Source organism: Cnephaeus nilssonii (assembly GCF_951640355.1).
Source record: "Cnephaeus nilssonii genome assembly, chromosome: 11".
NCBI lineage: Eukaryota > Metazoa > Chordata > Mammalia > Chiroptera > Vespertilionidae > Cnephaeus > Cnephaeus nilssonii.
Window position 1 is genome coordinate 30,093,492 of NC_137082.1, and position 16,111 is coordinate 30,109,602.

Below are 16,111 nucleotides of genomic sequence, written 5' to 3' on the forward strand. Positions count from 1 at the left end.
GAGGTAAACAGATAAGCAAGCTGTGGTTTATCTTTACATATACTATTACTCAGCATTAAAAAGAAGTGAATTATATTTTTATTTTAATTTAAAAAAATTTAAAAATACATCTTATCCGGGTGAGGCCGCGCGCCCCTGGGACCAGGTGAGGCTGGGTCCCGGGCCTGGGTGAGGCCGCATGCCCCCGGGTCCGGGTGAGGCCGCGCACCCCTGGGTCCGGGCGAGGCTGGATCCCGGGTCCGGGTGAGGCCACGCACCCCTGGGTCCGGGTGAGGCTGGATCCCGGGTCTGGGTGAGGCCGCGCGCCCCTGGGTCCGGGTGAGGCCACGCGCCCCGGGGCCTGGGTGATGCTGGGTCCCGGGTCCGGGTGAGGCTGTGTGCCCCTGAGTCCGGGTGAGGCCGCGCCCCTGGGTCCGGGCGAGACCAAACCAGAGGGAGTCGGACCTGCATTACCACCATCTGTCCACCATCCAGAACTGAAAAGTCAGTGCTGACATGTACACATAAGGAACTGGTGGACATTGAAATTGGGTCTCAAAAGAACTGTTGGTCCAGAAAGAAACTCACTACAGACTGATTCATTTGCCTGTCAGAATAACTATTATTGCTCGTCTCACATTCGGTTCTTATAAGTATATTTCTAGTAACACATGATCTCACTCATCTAGGGGAAATGATGAACAACATAGACTGATGAACAAGAACAGACCCAGAAACAAGGAGGCATCGATCGGACAGTCGGGCCTCAGAGGGAGGGTAGGGGAGGGTGGGGGGAGGGGGGAGAGATCAACCAAAGGACTTGTGTGCATGCATACGAGTCTAACCAGCGGTTAAGGACAACAGGGGGGTGGGGCATCCGTGGGGAGGGGTGTGGGATGGGAATGGGGGGATGAGGACAAATATGTGACACCTTAATCAATAAAGAAATTAAAAAAAAATACATCTTTACTAGTTTTTTTGGTATGAAGCAATTATACAAATCAGAAGGGTATAATAAAAGAAATGACAGTCTTTCTGAGTCTGAACAACCTATTTTCTATAACAGGTCTGTTGAGATGTAATTCAGTAGCATCTTTTATAGGCTAACAAGAGGCCTGGTGTATGAAATTCATGCATGGGTAGGGTCCCTAGGCCTGGCCGGCAATCCAGGGCCCATAGGGGCTTTCTGGCTGCCGGCCGGGGCCTCCCTTCCCCAGCTGCTGGCAGGGGCCTTCCTTCATTCCACGCTTTCCCCTGGTGGTCAGCGCACATCATAGTGAGCAATTGAACTCCCGGTCTTCTGGTCGAACTCCCGAGGAGTCAATTTGCATATTAGGCCTTTATATATAGAGAAGATGGTGACTCGTGAGAGGAAAGGACCTAAATTGCTTCAGGATGGAGGCTGGTTCCCAGAAAAAACAATCATGTGATTTGGGGTTGGAACCTCAGAGGAGAGAGGGGCAGAAGACTGAGTTCAATCACTAAAGACCAGTGATTTCATCAATCATGCCTGTGTAATGCAACCTTGAAAAAAAACAAAACGTGGAATGAGGTTTGCGAGCTGGTGGGTTGGTGAAGAGATTGATTTGCTGGGAGGCTGTCATGCCCAGAGGGCATAGAAACTCTGTCTTCTCCTCCCATCCCCGTCCCTCATCTATACATCTCTTCCATTTGGCTGTTCCTGAGTTGTATTCTTTATAACAAAACTGTAATTTTAAGCACAGTGCTTTCCTGAGTCATTTTAGAAAACTGTCAAATCTAAGGGGGTTGTTCATTGGAACCCTCAAATTTGTAGTTGGCCAGGCAGAAGTGTGGGTAGACTGGGGACCCATTTGTAGTTGATATCTGAAGTGGGGCAGTCTTGTCATACTGAGCCTTTCACCCAGGGGGTCTGTGCTAACTCCAGGTAGTGCCAAAACCAAAATGAATTGTAGGACACCTAGTTGGTGTCAGACAATTGGTTGTTGTTGGGAAAAACCAAGCAATGAATAAAAGTATACAGGTGAAAGGTAGGGAGAAGTGTATTCTAGAAAGAAGGGAAAACATTTTCATATGCTGTGAGGCAGGAAAGAACCTGGTGCTTTTGAAGAAACAGAAGGTGACCATGTAGTGGGAACACAGAGGGCAGCATAAAATAAATACAAAGGGGTGAGCAGAGGCCATTTCACACAGGACCCTGGTGTTTATTTTAAAATATAACATCAATGATGAGAATCATTAATCAGCTGCCTCCTGCATGCCCCCTACTGGGGATCGAGCCCACAACCCCGAGCATGTGCCCTGACTGGTAATCGAACCGTAACCTCCTGGTTCATAGGTTGACACTCAATCACTGAGCCACACCAGCCGGAACTGGTGTTTATTTTAGATACAATGGGAAGTCACTGGATATGAGATAAGTAGACAGACCCAACCTAACTCACGATTTTAAAGGTCTCCTCTGGGATTTTTGTGGATTGTAGAGGGGCCAAAATCAACTGAAATGGTCAGGTGAGCTTGTGATGGTTAGGGCTAGGGTAGGAGTGGAGGTGGAGCAGACTGAAGTTGTAAATGCTGCAATGTGGTGAGAGACTGCCTTTTGTTTTTCATTTTGTTTTTTGTTTTTTTAATCCTCACCTGAGGATATTTTTCCATTGATTTTCAGAGAGAGTGGAAGAGAGAGAGAAAGACAGAAATATTGATGTGAAAGAAACACATTGATTGGTTGCCTCCTGCACAAGCACAGACCAGGGCCCGAGCTGGGGAGGAGCCTGCAACCAAGGTATTTGCCCTTAGTCGGAATCGAACCTGGTATCCTTCAGGCAGATGCCCTATCTATCCATTGAACAAAACCGGTGAGGGTGGGCGTGCCTTTAGGATGTAAAGGGAGAGCAGGGGCTTAGAACTGGCAGTATGATGTTGCAACTAGAGATGGGGAGAAGACTGGAGAAGAAGGATCAGAAAGTTCACTTCTGCCCTGACTGGTTTGGCTCAGTGGATAGAGCGTCAGCCTGCGGACTGAAAGGTCCCGGGTTCGATTCCAGTCAAGGGCATGTACCTTGGTTGCGGGCACATCCCCTGTGGGAGGTGTGCAGGAGGCAGCTGATCGATGTTTCTCTCCCATCGATGTTTCTAACTCTCTATCCCTCTCCCTTTCTCTCTGTAAAAAATCAATAAAATATATATTAAAAAAAAAAAAAGAAAGAAAGTTCACTTCTGGGCATGTTATGCTAACTAAGGGGATGCAGAGTTCAATCAGAGAACGCAGAGTGGGAAGATGGCCAGGATCCGGCTCAGGAAGAATAGCAACAGTGAGAGGTTGAACAGAACAGGTTGTTCAGGAAGGGAGGCCAAGAGGGCATGAAGAATCTCACAAAAGGGTGATCAGTTGGATACCTTCAAATTCGGCAAAAGAGATGTACTAATTGTCCTCAATAACAATTTATTTGGGATATGGGGATAGAAGACATTGGAAAGGGTTAAAAAGTAAAAAAATGGGCTCCAAGCCCAGAGTCAATAGATACGAGAAGGAAGGGGGCTCTGAGGAAGAGTCAGAGTATTGGGGGAGTAGCATTCTGAGTGCATCACGAGAGGAGATGGCTTCCCCCCATTTCTGCCTGTGCTGAGCAACGGAAGACAGCAGCTAAGGCAGTGAGCTCTGGTCCTGAGGCCGGAGAAGCCATTCAGAAGACAAACTAACAGTACATCCCACCCAGGAGCACATTCTGCCCCTACTCCACACTTAGTGGAGGCTGTGACAGACAGAAACAGCATTCACACACAGGCAATGTGGAATCTTCCACACAACCAAAAATCAGACATTTGGAGGAAAACCAACAGTGTGAAAGAGTGGTACCAAACAACACATAAAAGAAAAAAAATCCAAAATCTGAGGCGACAATTATTAATAGCACAAAGTAAGACTTCAAAATAAAATATTATTAATCTCACAAATGAATATGAAAGGAAACTGCATTCACAAAATCAAAACAGGCTATAAGAAAAATGTATTAGTAAAACACTAAAAACATTAAAAATGTACTAGAAATAACAAAAGAAATGAATCCAACTCTGGATTAAATTAACAAACTGGTAAATATTGCGGAGGGGGTCACCTAGAATGCAGGGCAAAAGGAAAATCAGAGTTCAGTTAAGAAATATAGAGCAGACACAGAATCTCCCTCATTCATCTAACAGAGAATTCCACAATTCAAGCAAATAGAAGTAGAGACAGGAAACAATCAAAGAAATAGAAGACAATGTTGCAAAACTCAACATTCTAGTCTTCAGACTGAAAAGGTCCCCAACAAGTACCAAATTTTTGTTCAGATCTTTCTTTTTAAAATTGAAATTAATGGGGTAACATTGGTTAATCAAATTATATAGGTTTCAAGTATACAATTATATAATATATCATCTGTATATTGTATTGTGTTCACCATCCAAAGTCAAGTTGTTTCCTTCATCATTTATCCCCCTTTACCATCTTCTACCTGCCCCAACCCCCTTTCCCTCTTTAATCAGCATACTGTTGTCTATGAGTCTTTTTCTTTTTCAGATCTTTTCTGAGAGAATAGGATATAGTTCGGCACCACAACAACATTCAACAAAGGGAATGAGGGGTACATAAAACAGTGCAAACTTCCCCCCACCCCCCGCCAAAAAAAACCCACTACAAATGGTAAGACTTATAAAACTGTTCCTATATAATGTAAAAGAACTACAATCTAGAATTTAAATCCCAAATAACCACTACCTAGGATGGCTGTGGGAATAATTATGGGTCTCTCTCAGAGACCTAAGGCAGCTAGCTCTTCTAGGAACTGGAATCAGGAAGCTGCCAGGAGCTGAGGCCATAGTCACAGCCCCTCAGTGGTTACACAGCCTTTCCCATCTGACCCTCCTATGCCTTTGTTTGGATGTGGATGAGTACTACTGCCAGTCCCTGAATTCACATGACTTTCAGCTAATTCAGGGTTTCTCAATGCCACCTGAACATATAAGAATGGTTCTAAGGTACAGCCAGGGCTTGGATTCATGAGAGAAGTGTTTCAGATTCTCAGAATCCAATTTAAAACTTGTAGGAGAGGCCTCTAATTGGCCCTGTTCATCTCTGCATGTCAAATTATAGGCTTGCCTGTTTATGGTCTGCCCTTAAGCTCTAGACTGTTAAATACCTGCATTAAAGGGTGATGAAGAGCTATAATGTAAACAGGAGCAGGTCACAGTCCAAGAAGAGGTGGCCTATGTGGTGAATGTGCCAGGTGAAGACATCACAGAGTAGACAAATAGGTTGTGTTTTGAAGGAGTAAGACTATGACAGGCAAATGCAGAAAACTAGATTAAGTATACCACCCTTCCAGGTCCTGCTGCTCACATGGCCAAAAAGGGAAGGAAACAACAACAACCTTAGAGGGACTCATAATTTGGTGGAAGTAACAAGACAAAGATTCATGAAATACTGAATTTGCAAGAATATAGAATGATTCTTTGGCCTGCTGTGGAGGAACTGTGGAAGATGGCTGATGTCAGTGAGTCCTGGCTATCTGGCACTAAGCAGAATACAAAAAATGTTGGCAGGTTTGGGAAGAAATGCTGGAATCTTCTGTGGTAACACGAGAGAGGGCAGTTTCCTTCTGTGGGAGGGAGAGACTTCCCTGTAAATGGGAAGAAGTTTCATCAATTTCCAGCATTCCATATTGCTGGCTTTGCATTATTTGGGACAGAGGTCCTGGGTCCCCACTCAGCTCCAAAGAGCTAAGCTGGGCATACACTGAAAACGGAAATAAAATAGAGAGTGAATTCCCAGCCTAGTGGGCGGTGTGGCCTTGGAGTTGAAGTAATTAACATCCTCCCTTGATTCATTGACAAGTTTCTGAAGTCTATCCATTTGGAAAAAAAGTAAAGCTATAGCCAAATAGATTCCAGATGGAAAAAGGATGACCTAAACATGAAAAAAAAAACAACAAGAGGAGATAAAAATACTCATGAAGAAAATATAGAAAAAGACTGACAGACCTGCTTGCCAAAAAATACCAGAAAAGACAAACAACTGAAGACACACACATGTTAACAATCACAAAATATAATGAAATCCTAAATTTCAGTAAGAAAAAGGCAAACAGACCAATAGAAATATGAGCAAAGGATATGAACAGATAATTCAAAACAAGAGCTATAAGAGATCAGTAAGTATCACTCATAATTAAAGAAATCCAAATTAAAACAAGATACCAATGATACCTCCCAGATTAGCAAAATTAAAAATTTGACAATTTCCAGGGTTGCTGAGAAATAATAGTGGTAATAAGAGAGATAGGCAGAAATATTAGAAGTAAGAGATATCACATTCCTGCTGTAGGAATGTAAATTCATGCAACTGTTCTGAGGGGCAATCTGACAATGTTTTTGTGTTTGGGTATAGCAAGTATAGAACAAAAAACTATCCCAGAGAGAATATTCACAGAAAAATGCAGACATATTCAACAAAAATTGAGGACAATCTAAGTCAGTCAAAAGAGGAATGTTTATGTATGGTACTCAAAATATGGGAAAAGCTGTTTTGGGAAAAATGAGGCGAATTTCCACCTGGGAAAATTTAACCAGAGAACTAGAAGTAAAATAGTAACTTATAGAACAACTAGAGGCCCAGTACATGAAATTTTAGGCCTGGCTGGCGATCAGGGCCAATTGGAGCCTTCCTTCTGGATGCCAGCCAGGGCCTCCCTTTCCCAGCTGCCGGCTCCTGGCCAGGGCCTTCCTTTGTTCCACGCCACCCCCTATTGGTCAGCACACATCATAGTGAGTGATAGAACTCCTGGTCTCCCAGTCGAACTCCCGTGGGGACACTTTGCATATTAGCCTTTTATATATATAGATATGTAAGGAGGCAGCCATTTTAATAACCAAAGAATCAGAAAAAAAAACACACTACTTATGTGCAGTGTATATACACAGAGAAAAGTTTTGGAAACATGTAACACCAAAATACCAACAGTGGTAATTTCTACATTTTTTAAAAAATTGATTTTAGTGAGAGGAAGGGAGAGGGGGTGAGAGAGAAACATCAATCAGCTGCCTCCCGAATGTGCCCTACCCAGGGATTGAACCCTGGGTATGTGCCCTGAATGGGAATTGAGCCTGCTGCCTTTTAATGTATGGGACAATGCTTCAATCAACTGAGCCATCCGGCCAGGGCAACAGTGGTAATTTCTAAAGACTAGAATTAGGGGAAGTTTGAATTGTAACTTTATTTTTATGTTGTTTGAAGTTTTATAATGAATATAAATTACTTTTGATATTTTATAAGAATTCTTGTCCTAAAAAATCAAACAAAAATTCTGGTCTTCATGCTGATTTTCCACATTAAAAAGTCTGAGTCAAGATTTAGTATTTTTACTTTAAAATACTTGGATTAGCCCTGGCTGGTGTGCCTCAATTGGTTGGGTGTCGTCCCATGCACTGAAAGGTTGCTGGTTTGATTCCTAGTCAGGGGACATGCCCAGGTTGGGGGCTCCATCCCTGGTGGGAGGTATGCAGGAGGCAGCCAATCGATGTTTCATCACACATCAATGTTTCTCTCTCTCTCTCTCTCTCTCTCCCCCTCTCCCTTCTTCTCTCTCTCTAAATATCAATTTAAAAATCTTAAAAAAAAAACTTGCATTAGTTTAGCAGTATTTCATGGTATCTTTCTATGTTGTCCTATAAACATTTCCCCTTTATATTATCTCTATCACTGTTTAATAGAAATCTAATATGAACCATATATAATTTTATATGTTCTAGCAGCCACATTAAAAAAGTGAGAACAAAAAATTAATTTTAATAATAGTTTTATTTAACCCAAAATATCTAAAACATCATTAGAACATGAGGCCAGCCGAAACCGGTTTGGCTCAGTGGATAGAGTGTCGGCCTGTGGACTCAAGGGTCCCAGGTTCGATTCCGGTCAAGGGCATGTACCTTGGTTGCGGGCACATCCCCAGTAGGGGGTGTGCAAGAGGCAGCTGATCGATGTTTCTCTCTCATCGATGTTTCTAACTCTCTATCCCTCTCTCTTCCTCTCTGTAAAAAATCAATAAAATATATTTAAAAAAAAAAAAAAAAAAGAACATGAGGCCAATATAAAAATTGAGATATTTTACATTCTTATTTTCTACTAAGTCATTAGAATCCAGTGTGTATTTTATATTTATAAAAAACCTCAATCTGAAAATAAAAACAACAAAAAAACCCCACACACAACTCAATTTGAACACTAAATTTTTATCAGGAAATATCTTATCTGTACTTAAGATTTCATAAAATTTACATTTGATATATAGATTCACATAAGCAGGTTTTTAAAAACATACTTAAAAGTTTTCTGATAACTGAGTCAAGTATCAGTGTTTAAATTATATTTAAGTTAGTTAAAATTAAATAAAATGAAAAATTCAGTTTCTCAGTTGCACTAGCTACATTTCAAGCACCCAGGAGCTACATGTGACTAGTGGCCATTAAGTCTATACTGATCTTTCAGTTTCTTGTTTGTTACGATTTACTTTTTATTCCTATTTAACTTTTCATCACTTAAAACAAACCCGAACCTTTTAAACTTTATCTGTTTCTCTGGTTATGTATTATGCTCCACTGGTCAATCTGATTTTGTGCCAGTGCCACACTGATCACTGTAGCTCAACAACATGTTCATTACCTGGAGGGCTAGTGGACTGTCTCCACCCTCCCACATTTTTGTCTTGGCCATTCTTTCTTGATCCAGATATGTTGTAATTTTGTGGGGGTTTTTTAAATCCTCACCCAAGGATATTTTTTCCATTGACTTTTTCAGAGAGAGGGAAAGGAAAAGAGAGGAGAGAGAGAGAGAAAGAGAAACATGGACTTGAGAGAGACACATTGATTGGTTGCCTCCCGCATGGGCCCCAACAGGGGCTCAGGAGGAACCTGCAACTGTGGTAAGTGCTCTTGACCAGAAATCAAACCCACAATCCTTCGGTCCGTGGGCCGGCACTCTAACCGCTAAGCCAAACCAGCCAGGGCAGATATGTTGTAATTTTGAACAAGTTTATTTATCAAAGTAGCACAAACATATGTTAATTTCATTTTTTTTTTTGTTGGTGAAGTATAGAAATATACTGTAATTGATTTTCCCCCTAGATATACTAAATGTATTATTTTATTAGAATTCTTATCTCTCTTTGAGATTGAGAGTATGCAATGAGTTGCTTCTTGGTGGAGATGTCATCATCCAGAAACTAATTAAAGGCTAGGCAATCCCTGGCTGGGTAGGTCAGTTGGTTAGAGCATCGACCCTACACACCAAGGTTGTAGGTTTGATCCCCAGTCCGGACACATATAAGAATTACCAATGAATGCATAAATAAGTGGAACAACAGTCAATGTTTCTCTCTCTCTTTCCCTCAAATCAATCAATAAATAAAATTTTAAAATAAATCCTATATAATAAAAGGCTAATATGCAAATTGACCAAACAGTGGAACAATTGGTCGCTATGAGGCGCACTGACCACCAGGGGGCAGATGCTCAATGTAGGAGCTGCCCCCTGGTGATCAGTGGGCTCATTCCCACAGGCGGAGTGCCGCTCAGCCAGAAGCCAGGGAGCAGGCCTAAGCCGTTAGTACAACATCCCCCAAGAGCCCCCGGACTGTGAGAGGGTGCAGGCCGGGCTGAGGACCCCCCCCCCCCCGCCCCGAGTGCACGAATTTTGTGCACTGGGCCTCTAATTTAAAATAAAGGATATGCTGGATGCTGGGTCTTTTACACTCTGGTGAACAAAATGCATTAGCAACCAAATTAAAACACACATTATAAGTGCGCTTTTATATTGAAAAGGACAACGTGGTAATTTGTTAACTCTTTCTCAACCTCATCAGTTTACAGCAGGTGGAAGTGAGTCCAACAGTATGTAGATGAGTCTTGACATGAGGCCATCTGCTCCCCAGCATCACTCAGAAATTGATTTTCCACTTCATGACTTGAGAGTGAAGGAGGGTACCTGATAGCTTTCTACTGGAAAAACAACATTATGGTTTTCATGCTAGCATCTGCCCTTACTGATAAGAACTGTAAAAGATGATGTCTTGGAATAATACTGAACTGATTTTTAAAAATATATTTTTTTATTTTTTACAGAGAGGAAGAGAGAGGCATAGAGAGTTAGAAACATCAAAGAGAGAGAAACATCGATCAGCTGCCTCCTGCACACCTCCCACTGGGGATGTGCCCGCAACCAAGGTATGTGCCCTTGATCGGAATCGAACCTGGGACCTTTCAGTCCTCAGGCCGATGCTCTATCCACTGAACCAATCCGGTTAGGGCTGAACTGATTTTTAACTATTGCCCTGTGTCTAGCAACTTTGTTGAATTCACCTATTCTAATACTTCTCATCTACATTCTTTTAAATTTCTATGAATACAATCATGTTGTGAGTAATGATGATTTTTCCTTTTCCAATTCTTATTTTATTTATTTTTCTTATCTTACTGTATTAGCTAGAACACCTATCATGATGTCAAATGAAGTGATAGTGGCATTTTTTTTTCTTGTTTCCAAACTTAAAACAGAAAGCTTCCAACATTTTACTATTAATAATGTGGTTTGCTGTTGTATTTATATATTATTATGTTATCAGATAGATTTAAAGAAGTTTCTTTCTATTCTTAGTTTCCTAAGATTTTTAAATGAATATTAAATCTTGTCAATCTTGCAATTCCTAGAATAAATCCAACTGGGTCATGATACTGTAATTTTTTTATTGATTGATTGATTGATTGATTCCAGAGAGGAAGGCAGAGGGAGAGAGAGATAGAAACATCGATGAGACAGAATCATTTGTCGGCTGCCTCCTGCATGCCCCCCACTGGGGATCGAGCCTGCAACCCAGGCACGTGCCTTTGATTGGAATCGAACCCAGGACCCTTTAGTCCACAGGCTGACGCTCCATCAATTGAGCCAAATCAGCTAGGGCCAGTAGTCTTTTCATATTATTGGTAAATTTTTGCTTCCTCCTTCATGAGACTGGCTTGTAAATTCATTTCTCTCATGATATTCTTGTCAGGTTGTGCTAAATTCATAAAATGAATTGGGGTGTATTCCCTCTTTTTCTGTTCTCTAGAAGATTTGATTAATATTGATATTATTTCTTCCTTAAAGGGTATAAGTTACCAGTGAAACTACCTGGAACTAGAATTACCTTTGTGGGAAATTTTTAAATTATGTATTTTTTAAAAATACATACAGGGGAGAAACCAAGATGGTGGCATAGATAATCACCTATACTTGCTGCCTCTCACAACCACATCAAAACCACAACTAAACGGCAGAACAACTACCACCCAGAACTGCGGGAAAGCTGGCTGAGTGGAAGTTCCACAACTAGAGAGGTGAAGAAAGTGCATTGAGACCGGTAAGAGGTACGGAGGTGTGGAAAGTGCTGGCACCTAGATGTGCTGCTCCTTAAACCTGGAGGGAGATACAAGCTCCCGCTTGCTCTGAACTCCAGTTCCGGGCGAGACTCTGGGGGACCCAGGCACATACGGGGTGAAACTGGACTGTATGGCATGGGGACAAGAATGCGAGGGCGGCTTACTCTTAGAGGTGCTCGTAGGATCATTGTTCCTGCATGGGGGCGCAGGACACGGAGAACCGGGGACTTCTCCGGTTCAGGGCAGCCATTGCTGTTTGCTCCACCCTGGTGATTCCCAGAGAACCTGCTGCACCCAATTTACAACCCCACCCAAGCTGTACGCATCAGCTTTTGCATATGAATGGCCTAAAACCGTAGTCGGCAAACTGCGGCTCGCAAGCCACATGCGGCTCTTTGGCCCCTTGAGTGTGGCTCTTCCACAAAATACCACGGCCTGGGCGAGTCTATTTTGAAGAAGTGGCATTAGAAGAAGTTTAAGTTTAAAAAATTTGGCTCTCAAAAGAAATTTCAATCGTTGTACTGTTGATATTTGGCTCTGTTGACTAATAAGTTTGCCGACCACTAGCCTAAAACAAACTGCAGCTGGGTCAGAGAGCCCCAGAGATTCCAAAAGAAGGCCCACTGCCTGGCAGCAGCAGCGGCCTTGCTTCACAGCTGGCCTCATCTGGGCACTTCCAAACCCCATACAAAGAGGAGGAATCTGCAGATGTCTCTGTAGCTCCTGCTGGGCGGCCCCAGATAGTGGCTGACCTTGCACCTCCTTGGAGATCCAAGAGCCAGTGTACCCAGTGGTAAGAGTGAGACCATACCGGATTACAACTCTTCACATCCATAAGAGACACACTCAAGGGGCAGACTCAGTGAGCACCAAAGCCCTACTGAAGCAAGTCCTGCCCCATAAGGGTGTCTCCTGTGCAACAGATCTTCCAGTGTAGACACAGCTGGTCATCACAGCATATTGGCCTGGAGGTCAATTCCTCCCAGTGACACCAATAGCAATCAAGGGTTAACTACAACAAGACTGTGCAAACAGCCCACAAAGGGGTGCATCAAGAGCGTCCACCTCAGGTGACTGGGGAGGCTGAGCCACTGGGCCCTATAGGACACCAACCACACACAGCCACTCTATCAACTCAAGGAGACTTAGCAGCTACCCAGTACATAGAAACAAACACAGGGAAGCAGCCAAAATGCAGAGACAAAGAAACAAGTCACAAATGAAAGAAATGGATGAAAGCAAAATACTGGATATAGAGTTCAAAACCACGGTTATAAGGTTATTCAAGAATTTTCTAGAAACCTCCAAGAAATTTAGTGAGACCCTCAAGGATATGAAAAAGGACCAATCAGAAATTAAGCATACACTGACTGAAATAAAGAATAATATACAGAGATCCAACAGCAGACTAGAGGATCCCAAGAATCAAGTCAAAGATTTGAAATACGAAGAAGCAAAAAACACCCAGCCAGAAAAGAAAAAAGAATCCAAAAATATGAAGATAGTGTAAGAAGTCGCTTGGACAACATCAAGCATACCAACATCCGAATTATGTGGGTGCCAGAAAAAGAGAGAGAGCAAGACATTGAAAACCTATTTGAAGAAATAATGACAGAAAACTTCCCCTACCTGGTGAAAGAAATAGACTTACAAGTCTAGGAATTGCAGAGAACCCCAAACAAGATGAATCTAAAGAGGACCACACCAAGACACATCATAATTAAAATGCCAAGAGCAAAAGACAAAGAGAGAATATTAAAAGCAGCAAGAGAAAAACAGTTCATTACCTACAAGGGAGTACCCATACGACTGTCAGCTGATTTCTCAACAGAAACTATGCAGGCCAGATGGGAGTGGCAAGAAATATACAAAATGATGAATAGCAAGAACCTACAACCAAGATTACTCTACCCAGCAAAGCTATCATTCAGAATTGAAGGTCAGCTAAAGAGCTTCACAGATAAGAAAAAGCTAAAGGAGTTTATCACCGCCAAACCAGTATTATATGAAATGCTGAAAGGTATTCTTTAAGAAGAATATTCCTTAAAGGTATTCCTTTAAGAAGAGGAGGAAGAAGAAAAAGGTAAAGATAAAAATTATGAACAACAAATACATATCTATCAACAAGTGAATCTAAAAATCAAGTGAATAAAAAATCTGATGAACAGAATAAACTGGTGAATATAATAGAATCAGGGGCATAGAAAGGGAGTGGACTGACAATTCTCGGGGGGAAAGGGGTGTGGGGGATGCAGGAAGAGACTGGACAAAAATTGTACGTCTATGGATGAGGACAGTGTGTGGGGGGGGTAAGGGCAGAGGGTGGGGTGGGAACCGGGTGGAGGGGAGCTATGGGGGGAACAAAGAAGAACAACTGTAATAATCTGAACAATAAATATTTATTAAAAAAATAAATGTTTAAAAAGGGTAAATGCAATATATACTAGTAAGTTTTAGAAGTCAGGTAAACAGTTACTGCCGGAAACAAATCAGTTTCACTAAAAGAGAGATGTTGACAGGAAGCCAGGAAGGCTGGTCAACAACCTTAATTGCTCTAACCACTCATCCTTTAGTTGTTTACATTGTTAGCTGAGGCAGCCTCCACCTTTGTTTGTCCCATGTACGTTTCTATTATTTCCTGCCTAAGGGCTACATGTAAGTTTCTGTTATTTCCTGCTTAAGGGCTACATGTAAGTTTCTGTTATTTTGCCTAAGATGTTTTTCCCCAAAACCTCAATAAAAGGGATGGCAGAGCCAGAGCAGTCCTCAGTTCTCCCACTAGAGGTGGACTACCGCCTGGCCCCCCATTTCGCCAAATTGAATTTCTTCAAGTCTCCATTCATTTGTGTGCGGCCCTTCTCCAGAACTCGAACCCTGAACCGGAACCCTGGACCATGCGGGACGTGGAAAGGGATTCCTACAAGTTACCTTTGGGGAAGATGGGGGTTGTAATTGATGGATATACAGGGAGTTCCTAGGGTACTAGTAATATTATATCTTTTGCCCTGGGCAGTAGTTACAGAAGTATGTTCAATTTGTGATTATTCATTGAGCTAGATACTTATGACTTGTGTTTCTGTAATTTTGTATTATACCACAATATATTTTTTTGTTCACAATATAATTTTTAAGAAGAGAAAACAGGTTCCATATAAGGAGTGGACATTTTAATGGCATTAGCTTTTTTAATAGTAATACTGGAAGATAGAAGAGATAGCATAATGTCTTCCAAATTCTAATGGGAAATAATTTCCAACCTAGAATTCTGTAGTTAATTTTTCAATCAATTGTGAGGGTAAAATTAAGACTTTTTCAGACAAAATGGTCACAGAAAAGTTACCTTCTCTGCACCTTTTCTCAGAAACCTCCTGAAGAACGTACCCCAGTAAAAGGAGGGAATATATAGGGAAATGAAGGCACAAGATCTGGGAAACAGAGATTTCGATATAAGAGGAAGGCAAAAGAAACTCCCAAGATGACATTGTGCGGCGTCTTCAAGAAGAAGTGCACCAGGAGCAGCAGGCAGAAGGGTCCTAGGGCACTCATCTCCAAGGGAAACAAATTAAGAGAGTGCCTTGCCTGGTGGTTGTTTGACCAAACTGAGAGTCTTTTCAGTTCTGTCAGAGTACAGGACGAATCAGAAGTAGCTACATAGAAAACCAAACAATTAAAAAACAAATTCAGAGTGATCGCCCATCCAAGAAAGGGGATGTATACTTAGAGTTCAATTCATCTGTGAAGGAACTTTATGGTTATAACAACATAAACAGAGATGATTGATGTAGCCAAGCATTGTGATGTACTATACTGAATGAATGGGAGGGATTATATATGTTTTTGTGGTGTGGGGAATTGTTGGGTGAGGTAACATAAGATAATAAAGACTCGTCTTCAGTAGGACATCAAAAGATAACAACTGAAAAATCAAGAAACAGAGTAAGCCTGGATAAGTGAAAAACAGCTAAAGCCATTTAAATTGGGGAAAAGGGAGGGTTGAAAGGTGGGGGACAGGATGCTGTTGCTTTCTCTTATAAGCCCTGTATCTATCACTTGTCTTTTCCAGTTATGTGTATACTAGGGGCCTGGTGCACGAAGATTCGTGCACAGGGGGTGGGGGTGGGGTGGGGGGTGGGTCCCTCAGCCTAAACTGCACCTTCTCCAATCTGGGAGCCCTCAGGGGAGCCTTCTCCAATCTGGGTGTTTCTGTCTGTCTGCAATCATATGAGCGAACTGTCTGAGACCCCAACCCAGTTTGGTTTGTTGCTCACAGAATAATATAGGCTTTTTTTTTTTTTCTTTGCTTCATTGGTGGAGATTTCCTGGAAGTTTTAGGATATCTTCCCTTTAATTTCTCCTAGACACTCTGACTTTACTTATCTCTCTCACCTCTGCTTTCCCTCCATCCCCCACCGCAACAGTAACTTGCTCCAGGCTCACTTTGCTCTAGTGCCTAGGACAGTGGTCGGCAAATTCATTAGTCAATAGAGCCAAATATCAACAGTACAACAATTGAAATTTCTTTTGAGAGCCGAAAACCGACTTCTGCGCATGGGCCACGAAGTTTCAATCGCACTGTACGTGCACGCCCGCATGTGGTATTTTGTGGAAGAGCCACACTCAAGGGGCCAAAGAGCCGCATGTGGCTCAAAAGCCGCAGTTGGCCGACCACTGGCCTAGGAGATCCGTTTGCCACCAGAACTACGATTCC

At 42.2% G+C, this 16,111-nt stretch overlaps 1 protein-coding gene across 3 annotated transcripts in view; it reads right to left on the minus strand.

Annotated features, from left to right (window-relative positions):
* Positions 1–16,111, minus strand: part of ATRN (attractin) — a 174,863-nt gene that overhangs the window by 16,206 nt on the left and 142,546 nt on the right. The window lies entirely within an intron of this gene.